This window comes from Magnolia sinica, chromosome 3 (assembly GCF_029962835.1).
Source record: "Magnolia sinica isolate HGM2019 chromosome 3, MsV1, whole genome shotgun sequence".
In the NCBI taxonomy this organism is placed as follows: Eukaryota; Viridiplantae; Streptophyta; class Magnoliopsida; order Magnoliales; family Magnoliaceae; genus Magnolia; species Magnolia sinica.
This window is the reverse complement of record NC_080575.1, coordinates 126,021,644-126,040,535: the sequence shown is the minus strand read 5'-3', so window position 1 is coordinate 126,040,535 and position 18,892 is coordinate 126,021,644.

The following is an 18,892-nucleotide window of genomic DNA, read 5'->3' as shown; positions in this document are numbered from 1 at the left end:
TCTTATAGAATTGAGTCGGTTTAATCCAAGACTTGTACCATTGCGACCGCACCGTCGCCGCGGTTCCAACGCCGTGACTCGTGCACCGATCCGATACCTAGGTCCGAAGATGTAGACCCATATTTATTTCGAAGAAAATACCGTGCGTTTGCAATCCCAAGAGAATCTCTACGACATGTCTCATCAATCAATCAACTAATCAATCAATCAATCACTTCATGTCAAGTACACATCACCTTTCACCCCATCCCCAAGCAACCACCAAGTCAACTCTCTCTCACCCTCTCTCTTACACACCCATACATGTCAAGTACACAATCACCTCACCCATCACTCACATCCATCACTCTCTCTCCTTACAACTCTCTCTCTCTCTCTCATTTCTCAACACAACTCCCAAGCTAGCAAGAGGTGCACACGTCCAAGCCTTCCCATGGAGAGAAAAATGTGATTTGTGTGGCCCACCTTTCCATCCCAAAAATCCATCATCTTAGCCATTCATTTCTCATCATCTTCATCAAAGTGAAGCTCAAGGAGATCGGCTTTCCATCAGACCGAGAAGATCAAACGGTGGGTGCTCATTAGGCTAGATTTTTCATGTTTTGATGATGGGCCAAGTGAGGCCTACCGATTGATGGTATGGATCTCACTTTGGACCCTAGGCGTGGCCAATGGCCCATCTTGATGCTCATGATCATTCCATGATGGGGCCATTCTCCATGGACCCCATCATGATATTTATTTTCCTTGCATGAAAAGAGGTCATCTAAACCGTCCATTTTGGGTGGAGAAGGGATCTCCACCGTTGATCCTTGATTTGGTAGGGCCACATGTATTGAGACCCGCTTGATATATGATTTCTTGTAAGGGAGGGCTCGTAGTGGCGGAGCCCTCCATCACACGCATCCCACTTTATTTCTCTCTCTTCCACTCTCTCTCTCTCTCTCTCTCTCTTTTGTGTGATGGTGTAGTTGAGTGGCCCACTTGGATGAACCCCACCATGAAGCATGTGTATTATCTAAGCCATTTGTGGGTGGGGCCCACTTTATATGTGTGTCTTACCCAAGCCATCCAACCATTTGGTGGCCCACCTGAGTAGGGCCCACCTCATATGCATGTGTTATGCATGTGAAAAGAAAGCAAAAATATTAGCTTTTCCAAAGCTTATTGGGTGGGCCGCTTGTGTAAGCCCCACCTTGATGTATGATTCTAATCTAAGCAGTCCATCCTTTTCCCCAAATCATTTTAGGTGTTGAGCCAAAAAATGAAGCCGATTGCAACTTCTGGCGGGCCACAGCACAGGAAAATGGGATTTTTACTGTTGAAAAACCACTTGATGATTCTATGCTCCAAAACATCTCGAATATTGGGCTTGTTTGGCTTGTCTTATGCTATGGGAAGCAGTGGACGGGGTGGATGCTTCCGATGTGGGCCCCACATATGAAAATCACGGAAAAATCGCGATTGCAAAAAAAAAACTAAAAAAAAAAATCTGCAGCAGCCCTACCGCTGACCTGCTATGCCAGGGACGGACGGGTTGGGACCTGGGTCCCAGCAGTGGGCCCCACCGTGATGTGTCTTGCACATCCACACCGTGCATTGGTGGACCCCTTGGGCCAGTGGGCCCCCCTTCAAAAATCAGCCGTATACACGGCTCAGGTGGCCCACATCATTGGAAACAATGGTATTTGAACGGCTGCCATTGAAACCATTTTTGTGGTCACAGAAGTTTTGGAACATTATGAAATTTGTATTTCCTATTCAGCCGGGTCCGCGCGACCTTATCAACGGATTGGATGGCATATAAACCTTATGGTGGGCCCCACGAGGGACCCATAGTGAGGTAAGTGTTTTATTCACATCGTCCACTGCCGTGGACGGTGGAACCCACCTTTAATGTATGTGTTTTATCATGCCGTCCAGCCATTTTGTTAGTTGCTGACGGATAGTGGACCCACTATGATGCATGTGCTGCATCCAAACCGTCCATCCACTTTGAAAGCTCATTGTATGGCATGAGTTAAAGAATGAGTCAGATCTAAAGTTCAAGTGAATCCCACTATTTAAAATAGTGGACAGTGACCTCCACCATTCAAACTTCTTAAGAGCCATAGTGGTTTCTACTCATCTTTGGGTATGACCCATTTGATATGCATGGGGCCCAATTGGTGTGGCCCATTTGATATACATATGGCCCATGCGAGGTGGCCCACTTGTCATATTCATGGCCTGTTGGTTAAGGCCCACCTCGACGTGTATGAGGCCATTGTTGAGTCCCACCTTGATATGAATGTAAGGCCCATCTTGATTTATTTTTGGCTGTCCATCGAAGCCTACCTTGGTATATATGTGAGCCCATGTGATTAAGCCCATTTTGATGCATTCTAAAGCCCATGGGTTATGGCCCATTGCAATGTACATAAGGCCCATTGGTGCGACCCATTGATGTGGCCCACTTGATGAATATAAGGCCCATGTGATATGGCCCATTTGATGTATTGAAGACACAATGGGAAGTATTTAAGGTTCATTGCAATGTGTGATCCCAACATGGTTTAGGTAATGAAGTTTATGACAGGCTATGCCTTGGGAGCAATGTTGGTTTGACGTCCATATTGCAAGTATAATGTTGGTTAAATGTCCGCATTACGACTCTCCCTAGGGCCCATTGATAGGCCGTACTTGTTGTGTGTAGGCCGTCTAGGCCCATCTGCATTATAAGGATAATTCATTACTTTATAACATGCTTCTTATAACTCCATGATACATGCCCATATGCATCGTATGTATGCTTGATATGAGAAATGTTTGATCATAGCATAAGCGATTGGGCTGAGACATTTACGGGACTCCTTATGAGACGGAGTGCCCCCACATGAGTGCGTGGTACGCGTAGGATTGCTGCATGATTTGACGATGTGACTCATGCATTCTGCATATGTGTGACTTGATCACTGCACACCTTAGCGACATCAGGGTCGTGGCCTCCACAGGCACATCGTGGATGGTCGTATCGGATACCGAAAATATTAGCTCTAACATTGTGGACACTTAGGATGTCCTTGGGTGAAAATTTCATAACCTTTTTAGTACCAAGAGATGCTCCAACGTCTAGACCGAGTGGATACACGAGCACTTGAGTGTCGAATACCAGTAGGCCGTGTCTCCCACTGTGTCGTGGTCGATTGGAAGGGGGTGTGGTCTTATCCACCCGAGTGAGGGGGCTATAAGCCAAGGTGAGTTTGACCAGCTCGCAAATAAGTCCGTTATCGACGAGCCGGGTAGGTATTGGCAGACTACTGGTCAGGCGGATAGTGTGGCCTCTTCCACTTGTTTGACTGAGTAGTTAGGGAGGAGGCAGTCAGTGTGAGGTGTATTAGACCCCGGTTATATCCAGAGGGGAACTGTACTGATATGTGTACTTAATGAGGACTGGCATGCTTGCTTTGCATCTTGCATATGACATTCGGCTACATAGGCCTTGCATCACATGGCCTTGGTATGGCCGATGGCATTCATGCCTTGCATTATATAGCTTTGGTACAACTGATAGCATTCATGGACATACCGCATATTTTTGCATTACTCTGATACTGCACACTTGGCGCTTGCCCTGCGCACATACTTACACCACCCTCTAAGCTTTTGTAAGCTTATGCATGACCGTTACGTGTAGGTAGCGTTGGACAGTAGCAGCACGCATCAGTTTATTTTGGAGCTTTTTGATCACCTTGTATTTCCCTTCTCGCTTTGTACTTAAAGTTTTTGATATAGTGGATATGTGGTGATGTTGTTCTATGACTTGGTTATGCTTGTGGTTATGCTCCATTATAAAAAAAAATTTCATACTGAAAATTCTCCTTGTAAGATCACAGGATCGGAATCTGGCATATAAATTTCGGAATCCGAGAATGGGGTACTACGGAGGCTGTCGGCGCTGGATTCAGCGATTGAAAATTTTGTGAGCCCGTTTTTCGAGTTTGGGGCGTGACACTAGATGCGGCTCACTGCAATACATGATGAGGCCCACGAAGACCTGGACTATTTGTCCGGGCCATGTTTGTGGCTGGATTTGGTCCAGACCGTAGCTTAGGTCGTGGGCCACACCTCGCCCAACCTTCAGACCCAAACTTAGGGCAGTACTTGGCCCAGTTTTGGAGCCGGTCTCAGCGCAGTTCTGGGCCCGACTGAAAGGCATTCCCAGCCAAGCAGGAGGACCGCCTCCAGGCCATCTCCACAGTCCATCAGAGGGGCAGTTTTTGGCCCCGATTGGAAGACGTTGTTGGCCCTTGCCAGTGGTAGTTTTCAGCCCTAATCAAAGGTAACTTTTGGCCCTGGAATGTCTCGGTTTAGTGGCTGGAATTCAGCGAAATGATGGCCATAAATGGCCTTACTAATCAGTTGAACTTTGCTGGAAATTAAACAAATCAGATGAAGGAGGTACTGGGAGTTACCTGGACTCCTCTAGAAATGGAGTTTCCCTGAGCCTGAACTGACCCAAGTTGACCTGAGCTTGGTCAGGTTGAGCTGGTGCAGTGCGGGTGTCAGGTACTCAGCTCACAACCTTCACTTTCCTCCTACCTCTACTACCCTCCTTTGCACTCTCCCAACCTGGCTTAACTGGACTGCACTGTTCCGACTCAACCAGCACGGGTCGGGTCAACTCAATGGGACATCGAGTCTGCCACTCTCAATCTCTCTTACTCTCTCACACTCTCGCCCTAGCTCTCTCTCCCTCTCTCTTTCTCCTAGCTCGTGGTCCTAATCTTGAGGCCAACGGTTGGTTTTATAGAGTTGGGCACGTGCGAGCTTCTCAACCAACGGTCACGATTTAAGGGTCAGATGCACCCATGTATATCAGGTTTTTGGCATGCATGGGACCCATCCATCACTGGGGATGGGTTCCTGATGTTGGGACCTACAGGAAAAGTAACTTTCTAGCTATTGTGGTGCCCATGCTGTGATGATGGATTTTTGGTTCGACAGGGAAGACGACGCATCCATCCATGGTAGACTTTTGTCCACGGTATATTTGTGCCATCTAGTCCGTTTGAGCGGGTCAGATGTGGCCACTGATCATCATAGGGTCCACTTTTTCCTCTATTCATAGCCGTTTGTTCACATCTCGCGAGAACACCCGCCTCATCCGATTTTCTTGCGAGATGGGGAGTCCTAGCGAGAGAATGGTTGGAGCCCTAGAGGGGGTGGTGGATACTGTTCCACATGGTATAACGGGAGGCCTGGATTGAATCAGAGGGAGTTTCCCAAAAAGGAACGTCTCCCCATGCCATTTGCTATAACAGAACATTGCCTGTTCGCTTTTGGAAATGGACGGAAGGCTCGGATTTCTACCTCTAGGAACGGCTGGGATTGAGAGAGAACTGTAGATGTGGATTGCTGACGTGGAGGACACCACAACGGCTCTTGTTTTGGAGAATGCAGTTGTCCGCGTGAGACTGTCTGTTGCACGTATACATGCACGTATGCATGGGTCTATTTGGACGACATGGGTCGGGCCGGATTCTCTTCCTAGTTAAGATGGACGGCTCAAGTCCTTCTAATGGAGCCTAAGGTGGGTCACCACACGGCCCAGATGGTCGTCCGCTCGTTTGGATGAGATTAGTGGAAGGATTTTCCACTTTTTCTCAAAATCGTCAGGTCAGAGGCATTTTGACCGCCCTGGCCGACCAGTGCACATCGTGCACATGCATCTTGTGTGGACCCCATTGTGCTGGGATTTTTCGATCCAAGCTGTCCAACCCTCTAGGTGGTCATACGCAAGATGTTTGGTCGTCAACCCGGACGATCAAATGCCCTGGAAGATCCCCAAGTTGTGATTGAAGTGTCATTTGGGTTTTCCTAGGAATTCTGAGGGTCGAATTCCTCTAAGATTTATTTTCAACAATTGAAAAGGGATCTAGGGTGATAGGTATGTTCAGGCTTAGTTACTTGGCCTGATTAGTGTGTGTTGTCATGTGTAAGCATTTAGTTTTCTTTTTGTCTTAGTTCAAGTCATGTTTTGTTTAGTATTAGGCTTATGGTCATCCTATCACAGGTTTTAATGGTAACACCCACATATTAAGGTGCGGGGCGTTACAGTCTACCCCCCTAAAAAAAAAAAAAACCGTCCTTGAAATTTCCTAAGGTGTGTCGTTGAAGGGTTACGGGGCATGTTATACTTTGTTTGCCTCAACGAATTTACCCATAGGGAATGCTACCATTAGGGGGGCGTGCAATCGGTTTGTATTTAATTCTAGTTTTATCGTTATAGCGAAGCCTATGAAAGATAATGTTACCCAGAATCGAATAAGATAAGTACAGGGGTATCGTCGACGTGAGTTGTATCGCATATTGCCTGGGACGGTTCTCCTTCAGCTTTGGTGGTGGAGACAGCGTACATACGGGCAGGAGGATTCATCTGCTGTATTGGGGCTCCGACTTTGGGTGGTTGTAGCCTCACTGTCACGCCCCAAACTCGGAAACCGGGCTTACAAGATTCCCGATCGCCGAATCCGGTGCCGACAGCCTCCGTAGTACCCCATTCTCAGCTCCCAGCGCGCATGCGCCGAATTCCGATCCTGGGATCCTACAAGGAGGATTTTTCAATGTGCATTTGTCTCATAAGAAGCATAACCACAAGTATACCAAAATCACAAGAAATAACATTATCATCACATGTCCACTAATATAAACATTTGAATACAATGCTGAAAGGGAAATACATATATCGAAAAATCAAAGCTCCAGAAATTCACTGCACGCTCCAAGCTCAACGCTGCTGCAACCTAACACCACCTGCATGCATCTATCGTGCATAAGCTTATAGAAAGCTTAGTGGGTGGTGAAAGTGTGTGCACAAGGTAAGTGCCCAATAAGCAATATCAGAGTGATCAGAGTAAGCGGAAATACTGATAAACCCATAATCATACAATATCAGAAACACTAGTAAGATCTAAATCATACGAAATCAGAGTACAAACATACTGATAGGCCAATAAATATCATCAGTCTTAGGCTATGCAACGTAGAAATATAATAAAAACAATATCATATCCTGATGACAATGTAGATCGGCTATGCAATGCGGAGACAATAAGCCAAATATCAGGTCGCCGATGCAATGCAATATACAAATCCTGATGAGTCCACGAATACCGTTAGTTGTATCTAGATCATATAAATGCATAAACATAGTAACCCGAAATGCCATATGCGTTGGATGTAATGCGATATACAATATATGGTGCGAATGAAATGACCAAGCTGCAGTGTGAAATCGGGATGAAGGTATGTAGTATCGCAAGCTATGGGGTCCACCACAAGGGACTTCTATCCAAACCAGTCTCATACCTAAATTTGGATAGTCAGACTCAATGTGGTAAACTCTTAATCTTAGGTAGTCGTGCGCCCCAACCGAAATTCTAGTCATTGCGAAGGTACACGTAATAAATAGTTGCGCACCACCAGCCCAAGTGGATAGTGAATGAATGAATGAATGAGTATATAACTCCTGCTTAATAAGTCCACATATTAGTACAGTTCGGGGAATCACCAGGGTCTATTACACTCCAAACCAGATTGCCGCCCCATCGCGCGCAACAAGGTGAGTGGAAGAGACCTCACTATCCGCCTACCAATATCGGGCCCTCGTCGATAGCGGACCCATTCCTCGAGTGGGTCACAGCCCAGCATTGCCCCCTCCTCTCGGGGCGGGTAAGGCCGTACCCCCTTCCAACCGCCCACGACACAGTGGGAGACGCGACCCAATGGTATACGGCCCTCATGCGCTCATCCATCCACTCGGTCTTTGGAGCAACCTCCGGAACCAAGAGGGTTTAGGGACTTTCACCCAGGATATCTATGGCACCCCATGTAGAAGAAGATTCCCATCCTGCCATCCACAAAATACTTATGGAGGCTATGGCCCGATGTCCCTAGGGCGTACGGTGGTCATGTCACATAAATGCGAGATGCATGAGTCACACCAAATAGTCAATCCTGCACATGTCGTGCTCTCATGTGGGGCACTCCGCCTATCAGGAAGCCCCGTGAACAACCTACCCTACAACATATGCAATGATCTACCTCATCTCATAACAAACATGCAGATGATGCATGTGGGCATGTATCATGATGTTATGCTGTCACATACTCATAATCGGTATCAATAATCGGCATCGACAATCGATCTTGACAATGTGGACATTTAACCAGCATTACCCTCAAGGAATGACCCACATAAAGCCTAATATATATTAGACTCATGGCCTCACACAAGGACCTAATATACAACACCATGGGCCTTACTCAAGGGCCACATATACACAACAGGTAGGCCCTGCTCATGGGCTTCAAATACATGAAATGTGAGCCCTACACATGGGTCACGAATACATCAAATGCGTCACGCATCATGGGCCTAATACATATCACAATGGCCTTGCCCATAGGCCACAAATACACCACAATGGGCCTTGCCCATGGGCCATGAATACATCACAGTAGGCCTCGACTACGGTTCGCATATACATCATATAGGTCTCGACAACCGGAATTGATACTTGGAATCGGCTTCAACAATCGGAGTCGGCTTAAACAATCGACCTTGACAATCAAAATCGGCTTCAATACTTGGCCTCAACAATCGGGATTGATCGATAATCAAAATCGGTAAATTGGTCACGATAATCAGTCTCGATCGCTAATCAGAATCGGTAAATCGGTCATGACAATCGGATCGATCGATAATCAGAATCGGCAAATCGGTCACGACAATCGGATTGATTGATAATCAGAACGGCAAATCGGTCACGACAATCGGGATCGATCGATAATTAGAGTCGGCAAATCAGTCACGACAATCGGATCGATCGATAATCAGAATCGGCAAATCGGTCATGATAATCAGGATCGATCGATAATTAGAGTCGGCAAATCATTCACGACAATCGGATCGATCGATAATCAAAATCAGTAGATTGGTCACGATAATCAGCCTCGATCGCTAATCAAAATCGACAAATCAGTCACGAAAATCGGGATTGATCGATAATCAGAGTTGGCAAATTGGTCACGGCAATCGGATCGATCGATAATCAGGGTTGGCAAATCAGTCACGACAATCGGATCGATCGATAATCAGAACCGGCAAATCGGTCACGACAATCGAATCGATCGATAATCAAAATCGGTAAATCGGTCACGATAATCAGCCTCGATCGCTAATCAAAATCGACAAATCGGTCACGACAATCGGGATCGATCGATAATCAGAGTTGGCAAATCGGTCATGACAATCAGATCGATCGATAATCAGAATCCGTAAATCGGTCACGTCAATTGAAATCGGCAATCGGTCATGACAATCAGAATCGGCAAATCGATCACATCAATCGGATCGATCGATAATCAGAATCGGTAAATCGGTCACGACAATCGGATCGATCGATAATCAGAATCTGCAAATCGGTCATGACAATCAGGATCGATCGATAATCAGGGTCGGCAAATCAGTCACGACAATCGGATCGATCGATAATCAGAATCTGTAAATCGGTCACGACAATCGGAATCGACAATCGGTCATGACAATCGGAATCAGTAAAAATGGGCTTAACATGGCCCAAGGGAAGGTCACAATGAGGACATCTAACCATCATTGCCTACCAATGTGGACATTCAACCGACATTACCCCTAAAGGGCAGCCCACATAAGGTCAAACATATAGAGGGCTCCCCCCCCTAATACACATCACAATGACTCACATCCATGGGCCTCTCATACATCAGGTAGGCCGCATCATATGGGCTTCAAATACATCAAATCAGGCCGCATCACGTGGGCTATAAATACATCAAATCGGCCGCATCACGAAGGCCTAAATATATCAAAAGGGGCTCTCAAATGGGCACAACCTACATCACATCAAGGTGGCGCCGACACATCAATTAAAGGTCATTTTAGAGCATTACCAAAAATAAATCTCATAGAAGGACCATCTTGGCCATACCACAATAACAGTGGAGATACTGATTTTCACCATTTAAATTCGTGGGGCCCACCATTTTATTTCCGTTCAACCAGATTATACGGTCACAAAGACCCAAGTTAGATGGAAAAATAAATATCATACTGATCCAAAACTTTTGTCACTCCAAAAAAAAAAGAAGGTTTTAAAGGTGGACGGTTTGGATGCAACACATGCATTAGCGGCCCATGGAGATGGATGGCATAGTTAAAGCACACCTCGTGGTGGGGTCCACGCATGTGGCCCACCAGATCACCAAATGGATGGACGGTTTGGATGCAACACGTCCGGGATAGAGGTCCCACCGTCCAGAGCACATGGACAGTGAGGATGCACTTACATATACCAAGGTGGGTTCCCACATGGGGCCCACCATCCCATATATATAATTTATAATATATTATTATTATTATTATTATCACTACTACAAACAGCAACCAGCATCCTAAATGGACGCTGGATGAAATATATACACGGAGGTGGCCCACCGTCCAAGCAATGGACGGTGAGGATCCATGGGCACATCACGGTGAGGTCCACCATGACATGGACGGTGTGGATGCATACCATACATCGTGGTCGGGGCCACCTGGTAAGTAGATTTGCTGACGTCTTGGGCAGCCACGTGGCTGGTGGGACCCACGGAGTTGCTGACATGTAGCTGCTGCTGTCCAGGCCGCTGGACGGATGGCCTGGATCTAAGACACATATATCATGGTGTTTCCTCACCGTTCAGACCAGTGGACGGTGTGGATGGAAGGCAGATGCACCACGTGTGGGTCTCACATGGTGAACAGTTTGGATATGAAACACACCTCACGATTGGGACCCACATGGCTTGCTAACGTCACAGCAGTTGTGGCTGCTGGCTGTCCAGCAGATGGACGGCCCAGGTACTACAAGTAAATCAGCTGCGTGGGACCCACTTCTCAGATGGACGGTTGAGATATAGCACATACGTCATGATCAGGCCCACCTAGCTTGCTGACGTATCGGCAACTATTTGTTGGCGTGAAGTACACTAGCCAATCCGTTTTTTTTTTTTTTTTCCACCATCTAGGGATTTAGACGGTGAGGATATACATATCATCAAGGTAGGCCCCCACGCGTGGGGTGGGTCCCACCATCATTGAGGGACGGTTTGAATATATGCAGCAAGGTGGGCTCCCACGTGGATGTGGTCCCACCGCAATATGCATATTTATATTATATATATATTATATATAAATATATATTATATAATATATGACACAAGATTCGTTCCAGCGTCCAGACTCTCTGGACGCCGGATAGCTATTTGGGGTTTCTTATGCTGCAGGGTGGGTCCACGTGGTGTGGCCCACCAGGGATTAGATCAGCTGACATATGTGGTTGCACACGCCCAGCAGTGCGGTACACATGCAATACATACATAGATGGTGGGATCCACACCAACGGGCCACTCCACGGATCGAGCTAATATTGTGTTTTTCCCTTCATCAGATCTGTCTTACAAATGTGCAGCAACATGGTGGGCCTCAGATTGGATGGTGAGGATAATACATCAAGGTGGGCCATGCAATCAAGGAAAGAGAGAGAGAGAGAAGGGAAGGGACCCCGCCACTATGGCCCTCCCTATACAACGCATACATCAAGATGGGTCCCACATATGTGGGCCCTCAAATCATCGAAATCAATAAATAAAAATACTCACCGTTAGATCTCTTCTTCATTCTTCCGCCAATGCAGGCTAGAGCTCAAATGAGTGGACTTCAACGGTTGAGATCGGACTTGGATGGTGGAGATGGAAGGTAAGAAGGTGGGCCACACTAATTTCTCTCCCATGGAAGCCATGGACGGTTGCTTGGAGAGAATGAGGGAGAGAAAGATGAGAGAGAGAGGTTGAAAGAGAGAGATGGGTGAGTGATGTGGTGGGTGTACTTTATGTAAGAGAGAGTTTGACTTTGGGGGTTGCTTAGGGATGGGGTTGTACTTTGACATGAGAGGTGATGAGTAATTGATTGATGAGATTGATGGGATTTGATGTGATGTTCTCTTGGGTTTTGCAACAGTGCGGTGTTTTTCTCGAACTGAATGCGGGCCCACATCTTCTGGCCTGGGTATCACCTCGGCGCGCGAGACGCGACATCGGAACCGCGGCGACGGCGCGGTCGCTAGGGTACAAGTCTTGGATCGAACAGACTCTAAAATACAGGATACGACTCAAGATTGCGCGCCACTGCTATTTACACGTCGTGGGTCGCTGAAATTCGATCGGGAGGACTGCAAAAGCCTACGGAACGATATATACTAGGATACGGGTCTTACACTCACTGTTGGCCGGAAGGGAGGGGGATGATTTCCCTTTGGTGGGGACGCGAGGCCCTTATCCTCCATTCTCTTATAGCAGAAGTGGATCGCATGTCCTTCCTTACCACAATAATTGTAACTCTTAGCTGTGAATGCTGGTGCGACGGCAGCTGGCATGGCCTTGAAATGCCCTTCTAGCACTGGCGAGGCGGGAGGCGCTTGCCTTAGCCTACCCGGGAGATCCCTAGCTGGGAGGTGCGACCTCGCGGTATGCTCAAAATCCTTTTCAACTTGCATGGCCTTGTCCACCATCTCTGCGAAGTCTACGAAGTCCGAAGTGCATAACCGCAATTGGATCCCTGGCTGGATACCTTTCTTGAACTTCTGCAATTTGTATTCCATGTCTTCCAGGGCCTTAGGTACGAAGCGGGAGAGTTTGTCAAATCAGGCTTCGTACTAGGAAATAGTCATGTTGCCCTGTTCCAACTTCAAGAATTGGGTTATTTTCTCGTTCCTGCATAACCGAAGAAAGTATTTTTTCAAGAACTTTGCCCGGAAGCCTGCCCATGTCCAGGCGTACGTGGCTGGGATGCTCGTCTGTACGCTGTCCCACCAGTGTTTCGCCTCTCCCTCAAGTAGGTACGTAGCCAAGGTGACCATCTGGGAGTCGGTGCACTCTAAGGGCCTCATCATTTTGGCAATCCTCGCCAACCAATGCTCAGCCTGAACTGGGTCAGGCACTCCTCCAAAGGTCGGCGGGCGGAGCCTTATAAATCGGTAAAACACCTCTGATCTTTTGATGTCCCTATCTCAGGACGCTGCTCTGCGGTCCCTCTCCCGAAGGGTCTCCATCACCAGTGTGTGCATATCCTACTACTGCCTGACGAACGTATCTTCTTGTTGTTGCATGGTGGTGGCCATTTGCACAAAGGCTGCAAAAGCCGCATCCTCTGTTGGTGAATCTGCACCTGCACTGTACCAACTCAACCTGACCAAGCTCGAGTCAAGTTGGGTCAGTTCAGGCTCAGGGAAACTCCATTTCCAGGGAAGAAGGAGTCCAGGTAACTCCCAGCACCTCTTTCATCTGATTCATTTAAATTCCGGCAAAATTCAACTGATTAGCAAGGCCATTTCTGGCCATCATTTTGCTGAATTCCAGCCACCAAATCGAGACATTCTAGGGCCAAAAACTACATCTGATTAGGGCCGAAAACTGCAGCTGGTAAGGGCCGACAACCTCTTCCAATCGGGGCCAAAAACTACCCCTCTGATGGACTATGGAGATGGCCTGGAGGCGATCTTTCTGCCTGGCTGGGAATGCCTTTTAGTCGGGCCCAGAACTGGGTCGAGACTGGCTCAAACTGGGCCAAATACGGCCCTAAGTTTGGGTCTGAAGGTTGGGTCGGGTGTAGCCCATGACCTAAGCTGTGGTCTGGACCAAATCCACCCACAAACATGGGCCGGACAACAGTTCAGGTCTTCGTGGGCCTCACCATGTATTGCAGTGGGTCGCATCTGGGATGCAATCCAGTGGGCCCCATCTCAATGGGCCGCACCTAAGATTAAAATCCCAGTGGGCCTCACTGCATTGCTGGTCCAGCCCTATTCCATTTGGGCCACCTGAATGGGCCACGACCAGAAAAATTCTCTCTGACCAGATAATTTTAACAGTGGAAGTACTAGACTGGGGTCACAATTCCTATATGTTCCCAGTTTAGCTCAAACCAAGCTATCTTCTTATGCTCTTTGATGGGATTCAAGCTGGATCCATTTTCAAAATGGTTCTTCATTTTGCATTCAGTGCCTGTTTATGCTACCCGAAAGAATCAGTTTCTGTCGTAAGCTGTTACCTTGTGTAAATGATTCAAGGATTGAGCAAACAATCCTGTCATGGAACTCTTGTCTAGATGGAGTTTTTACGCTGGATCAGATGGCTTAATCTTGCATCATTATTAGAAAAATTCGATTCATCTCATTATCCACCACATTAATAAGCAATCTCCATTTATCTTGCAAGCCCCTCCATGAATGGGTCGGGCTGATCAGCCAAATCTCATGGGCCCCAAGCCTTTTTGGGGATCTTGATGTTGTAACTTAGCCTGGGCCAAACTAGGCCTGGCTTAGACCTTGATTGATGGGCCAAAACTAGCCTAGTTCACATGAAACGGGGGCTCTTACAAACCTTCCCATTAGTGGTCTTTGGAAACATAAGCTAACACAAACTCTTGGGTTGGAAATGACTCTAGGAAACTAATTATACGGCATTGGACCGTTAGCTAGCTTCAAAAAACTGAATCAAGAAAGGAGCTACAACCCTTCAAGTGAGGATTCTACCCCTTTCCTCTTCCATGTTAACTCATGTGTTAGTTCAACTCTAATTTTACCTAATAATTAATGACTCTACTTTTATGGCTATTTGCGATAGTTATTAAAATTAATTACATGCTTAATATCTATTTGTGGAAACCTATATATATAGTATGCTAAATTTTGCTTGAATGATAATTATGTAATACACGCTTGTAACACCTATTAGAATGTCTTTCTAAATTGGTTGCTTGCAATTTCGGATAATAATGGTTAGAATTAATCATGCGTACATGACACTCCTAATTTTTAATGGACTAACTGTTGGAAAAATCCATTTATCTTATTCGGATAAGCCGACTGTTTGAAAGGCCCATTCTCTTAGTTGATAAGTTGAATGTTTAAAAAGCCCATCACCATCTTACATAGGTGAGCCGACTATTTGAAAGGCCCACTGTCTTACTTGAACGGGTCGACTATTTGAAAGACCCGTTCCCTCGCAAGTTGAATGAGTCGATTGTTTGAAACACTTATTCTCTCGCCTGAATAAACTGACCGTTTGAAAGGTCCATTCCCTTGTTGAGATGAGCCGATTGTTTGAAAGGCCCAACTCCATGTATGAACGAGCCAACTGTTTAAAATGCCTATTCTCATGTTTATCGGACTAACTGTTTGAAAGGTCCATTCATTTGACCAACTGGATGTGCATCCCCAGTTAACGTACACTCACGCATCCACGCACTTAAACGAGATCATCATGAAATGTTTTGTATGTTTTACTATCCGGAATAATGCTTGGTTAATGCAGTGGTATGTAATCTTGAGGGGAGTTCTCAGTGAGCTGGCCACTCATCCTTTAAATATACAACTGTACAGATAATGTAGGTATAAATGAAGGTGCGAATGGGACAGATTTGGATGCAGATCCCTCGGGATTGGGAAAAGACTATTATGAAGAGGAGCCTCATTAGGACGCAGCGGAGTTTTACAGGCTCAACCAATAGTTGCTTTTATTTCCTTCCTAGTTAGTAACTCTTGAAATATTTTGAAATTTGAAGTTTTGTAATTTGGGCCCCAGCTGAGTGGCCCAGGATATTATTCCCACTTGATTAAATTTATGCCATACTTGATTTCCGCTACTTGCACTTTGATCTTTATAGATTGCCATTAATATTCTGTTAACTCCTGGGTTTTTGGGGATACGAGTCGTGTATTCGGGTTCTGAAAACCAGGGCGTTACAAGCGATGCAAGTGATAATCCAATTGTTTCGAGATATCATCAGTGGGCCATGTGCCTAACCTAGTGACACACATGTTTCACATGCAACTATTAGAAGGATTTTAGATGTAATCCAAGCTTTCATATTGGATTTCAAACCCCCGGCTGAGCAGAGATTTCGCCATTTTTTGAGTTGGTAGGAGCTCAACTGCTACACGAGGATGCCCACATGATGGTCATGCTTGGCCTTTCATCGCATGCCCCTCCCGTGCCATTGCGTAGTGCGGATGAGCCTTTCGTGCACCCCCGCCACCGAAGCAACATAACGTATACTATTCCTGTTCTACAACTTCGCCCCCCCTCAAACTCTACCCAAAAACACGTGCGAGCGAGCGGCGCTAACACTGGCAACTGGTGCACTTGGCGCACTCGCGTAGTAAGTAATGGATGAGACTTTCCTCGACGACAAAACTCCCTGAATTTGAAACCCCTAATTGCTTTATGGTGCCAAACATACTAGGGGATTTGAAATCCCGTCAAAACCCCTCAAATCTATAGTGTCAAACAACTCCTTATGATTTTTGATACCTCGAAGGCATGACAATGAGGGGAAAAGGGCTCAAAGCCTAGTCATTTACTTGGGTGAGATATTTGTCTACAGGGACTCTACAAATCCTTTAGGGGGCGGTTGACACATGGTATTGATGGAATTAGGTGGGATGGAATTGCATTTGGTCCCATGCCAATTCCACTAAATGTTTGGGAAGAAAGGAAAAGCTTAGAATTAGATTAGATGGAATTGCATTTGGTCCCGTGCCAATTCCACTCAATGTTAGCAAGTTGTGTAGGTCCCACCATGATGTGTGGGCTATATCCACACCGTCCACCCATTTTCGAGATCATTTTAGAGCATGCGCCGGCACCACATAAAGCAACGGGAATTGAACACCCACCGTTGAAAACTTCTTTGGGGTCACATAGTTTTGGATCTGCCTCATTTTTAGGCCCATGCCATAAAATGAGTTAGAAAACAGATGAAAAGGTTTGGATATAACACGTGTTATTCTCAATAGTTTCAAATGATGGAGGGTATTTCTATTCAATGTACAACAAACAAAAGAGTGAATTCCACTATATTACAAACATAGCATGAAATTAAGCTTATCTCATGGTAATAGAGGACAATCCATATCAGATGTAATAATTATATTTTTTGAATCTCATCCCACTTGATCCTTCCCAATACCATGGGCTAAACACCCCCTTAAGACTAAGCTTATTTTCTTAGGCACCATGTGTGGGGCCATTGCCACGCGTGTATGACATATAACAAGTCAAGCACGGTTGTCTCACCATGGAAGTTGAGGTTGATCCAACAATTAGGCAAGCTACCATGTGAATCCAGAGGATTTTGAATGGTTGTTCGCTCTATTCATGATGGGCCTATTGTGTTGTTTGTATGCGATTGATCCAGTACGTTTGATAATCCTTAAACGGTGATGGGATGCTTAAAAAATCAGGCATATAAAATCATCGAGTAGGCCATACCATATATAAAAGTAAACAACTATCCAACGCCATCCAATTCTATGGGGGATCCAGATTCCTGCGGTGGCAGCTGTGGCTCTACAACCATAATGAAATACATTCCTTGCTAGTAATCCTTAAATGACAATGTGATGCCAAAAAACCCAAGCATAGGAAAACATTAAGGTCCCATTTGGATCATCACTAGTTACTTAAGATAAACTACTTCCACAAATAGCTTATCTTAGTTTTTAGTTATTAAGAAAATAAGTATGTCCGGCAAACAACATATTTACATACTTCTAAACTTCTCTCTCACCTCCTTAAAAATTCATGAAAAATAGAAAAAAGAAAAAGAAAAATTAACTGAAGTGATTATGTACCTTTAAGTAAAAAAATTTATTTATAATTAATCATGAATCGATTTTATGTATTTGAAATAAGTCACCTAGCTGCTGATGTGAGTAGAAAAAGTAACTCATTTGGTGGTATCAAACGGGTATACAACTAGACAACCATCCAATGTCATCCAAATTCGACAGGGGATCCAAATTCTTGCGGTAGCAACTGTGGTTCTACAGATGGGATGCCATAGACACCCTGGCTCCAATGGCGAGCTCCTGTTACACGGTTTGGAATCATTTAATATGCCCGTTTGATGCATAAAGCAGCATGTTGTATAAGTAAATCCACTCCCTCCATCAAGTATGAACTCTTACTTAAACCGTACATACAAAATTTCAGCCTGATTCAAAACTTCTACAGGCCACAAAAAAGGGAACAAAGTACAATTGCTTGTTAAACATCTAAGTTCACGCAGCGTGGTCGTCCCTAGCTTTGAATACAACTGATTTTTGTACATTCACTTCATCCTTCCGATTTATACCCCATTAACGGTTTTGATGAAAGATACACGCTATGGTGACCCTACGCACAAACCTATGGCTGGCATACCATCTCAATTGTTCCCAATGGTGTAGTCCAATCGAGTGTGGATCTGGTTGTTTTTAGTAATAGAGTCCAAGACCGAAGATACAACCTGACGGATGGAATTGATTTTACCTAGGGGTCGTTTGGCACTATGGATTGGAGGGAATTGAAGAGGATTGACAATCCCTTAGCTGTTTCAAATCCAGGGTTTCTAATCCCTTCTTGGAGGGAGTTTGCAATCCACGGTGAGAGCTTGGATTACACCTAAAATCATTTCAATAGTTGCAGGTGTGACATGTGTGTCACTAAACACTATCATTCTATTGAACACATGGCCCACTAATGATGATCAGCATCGTCCAAACATTGTCCGAGTAAATCAGCACTGTCCAAATATTGTCCAACACCGTCCAAACATTGTCCATATTAATCAACGATTAAAAATCGTTGGTTAGTCACTCAGACATGATCTTGTGCTTGCGGTCCGTCCGAGACTTGGAATTTCATCATTTTCAGGCAAAGCATATATTTCAGCAGTCTTATCACAACCATAGTAACAAAAATTATATATCTCACTAATTAGGGATATTAA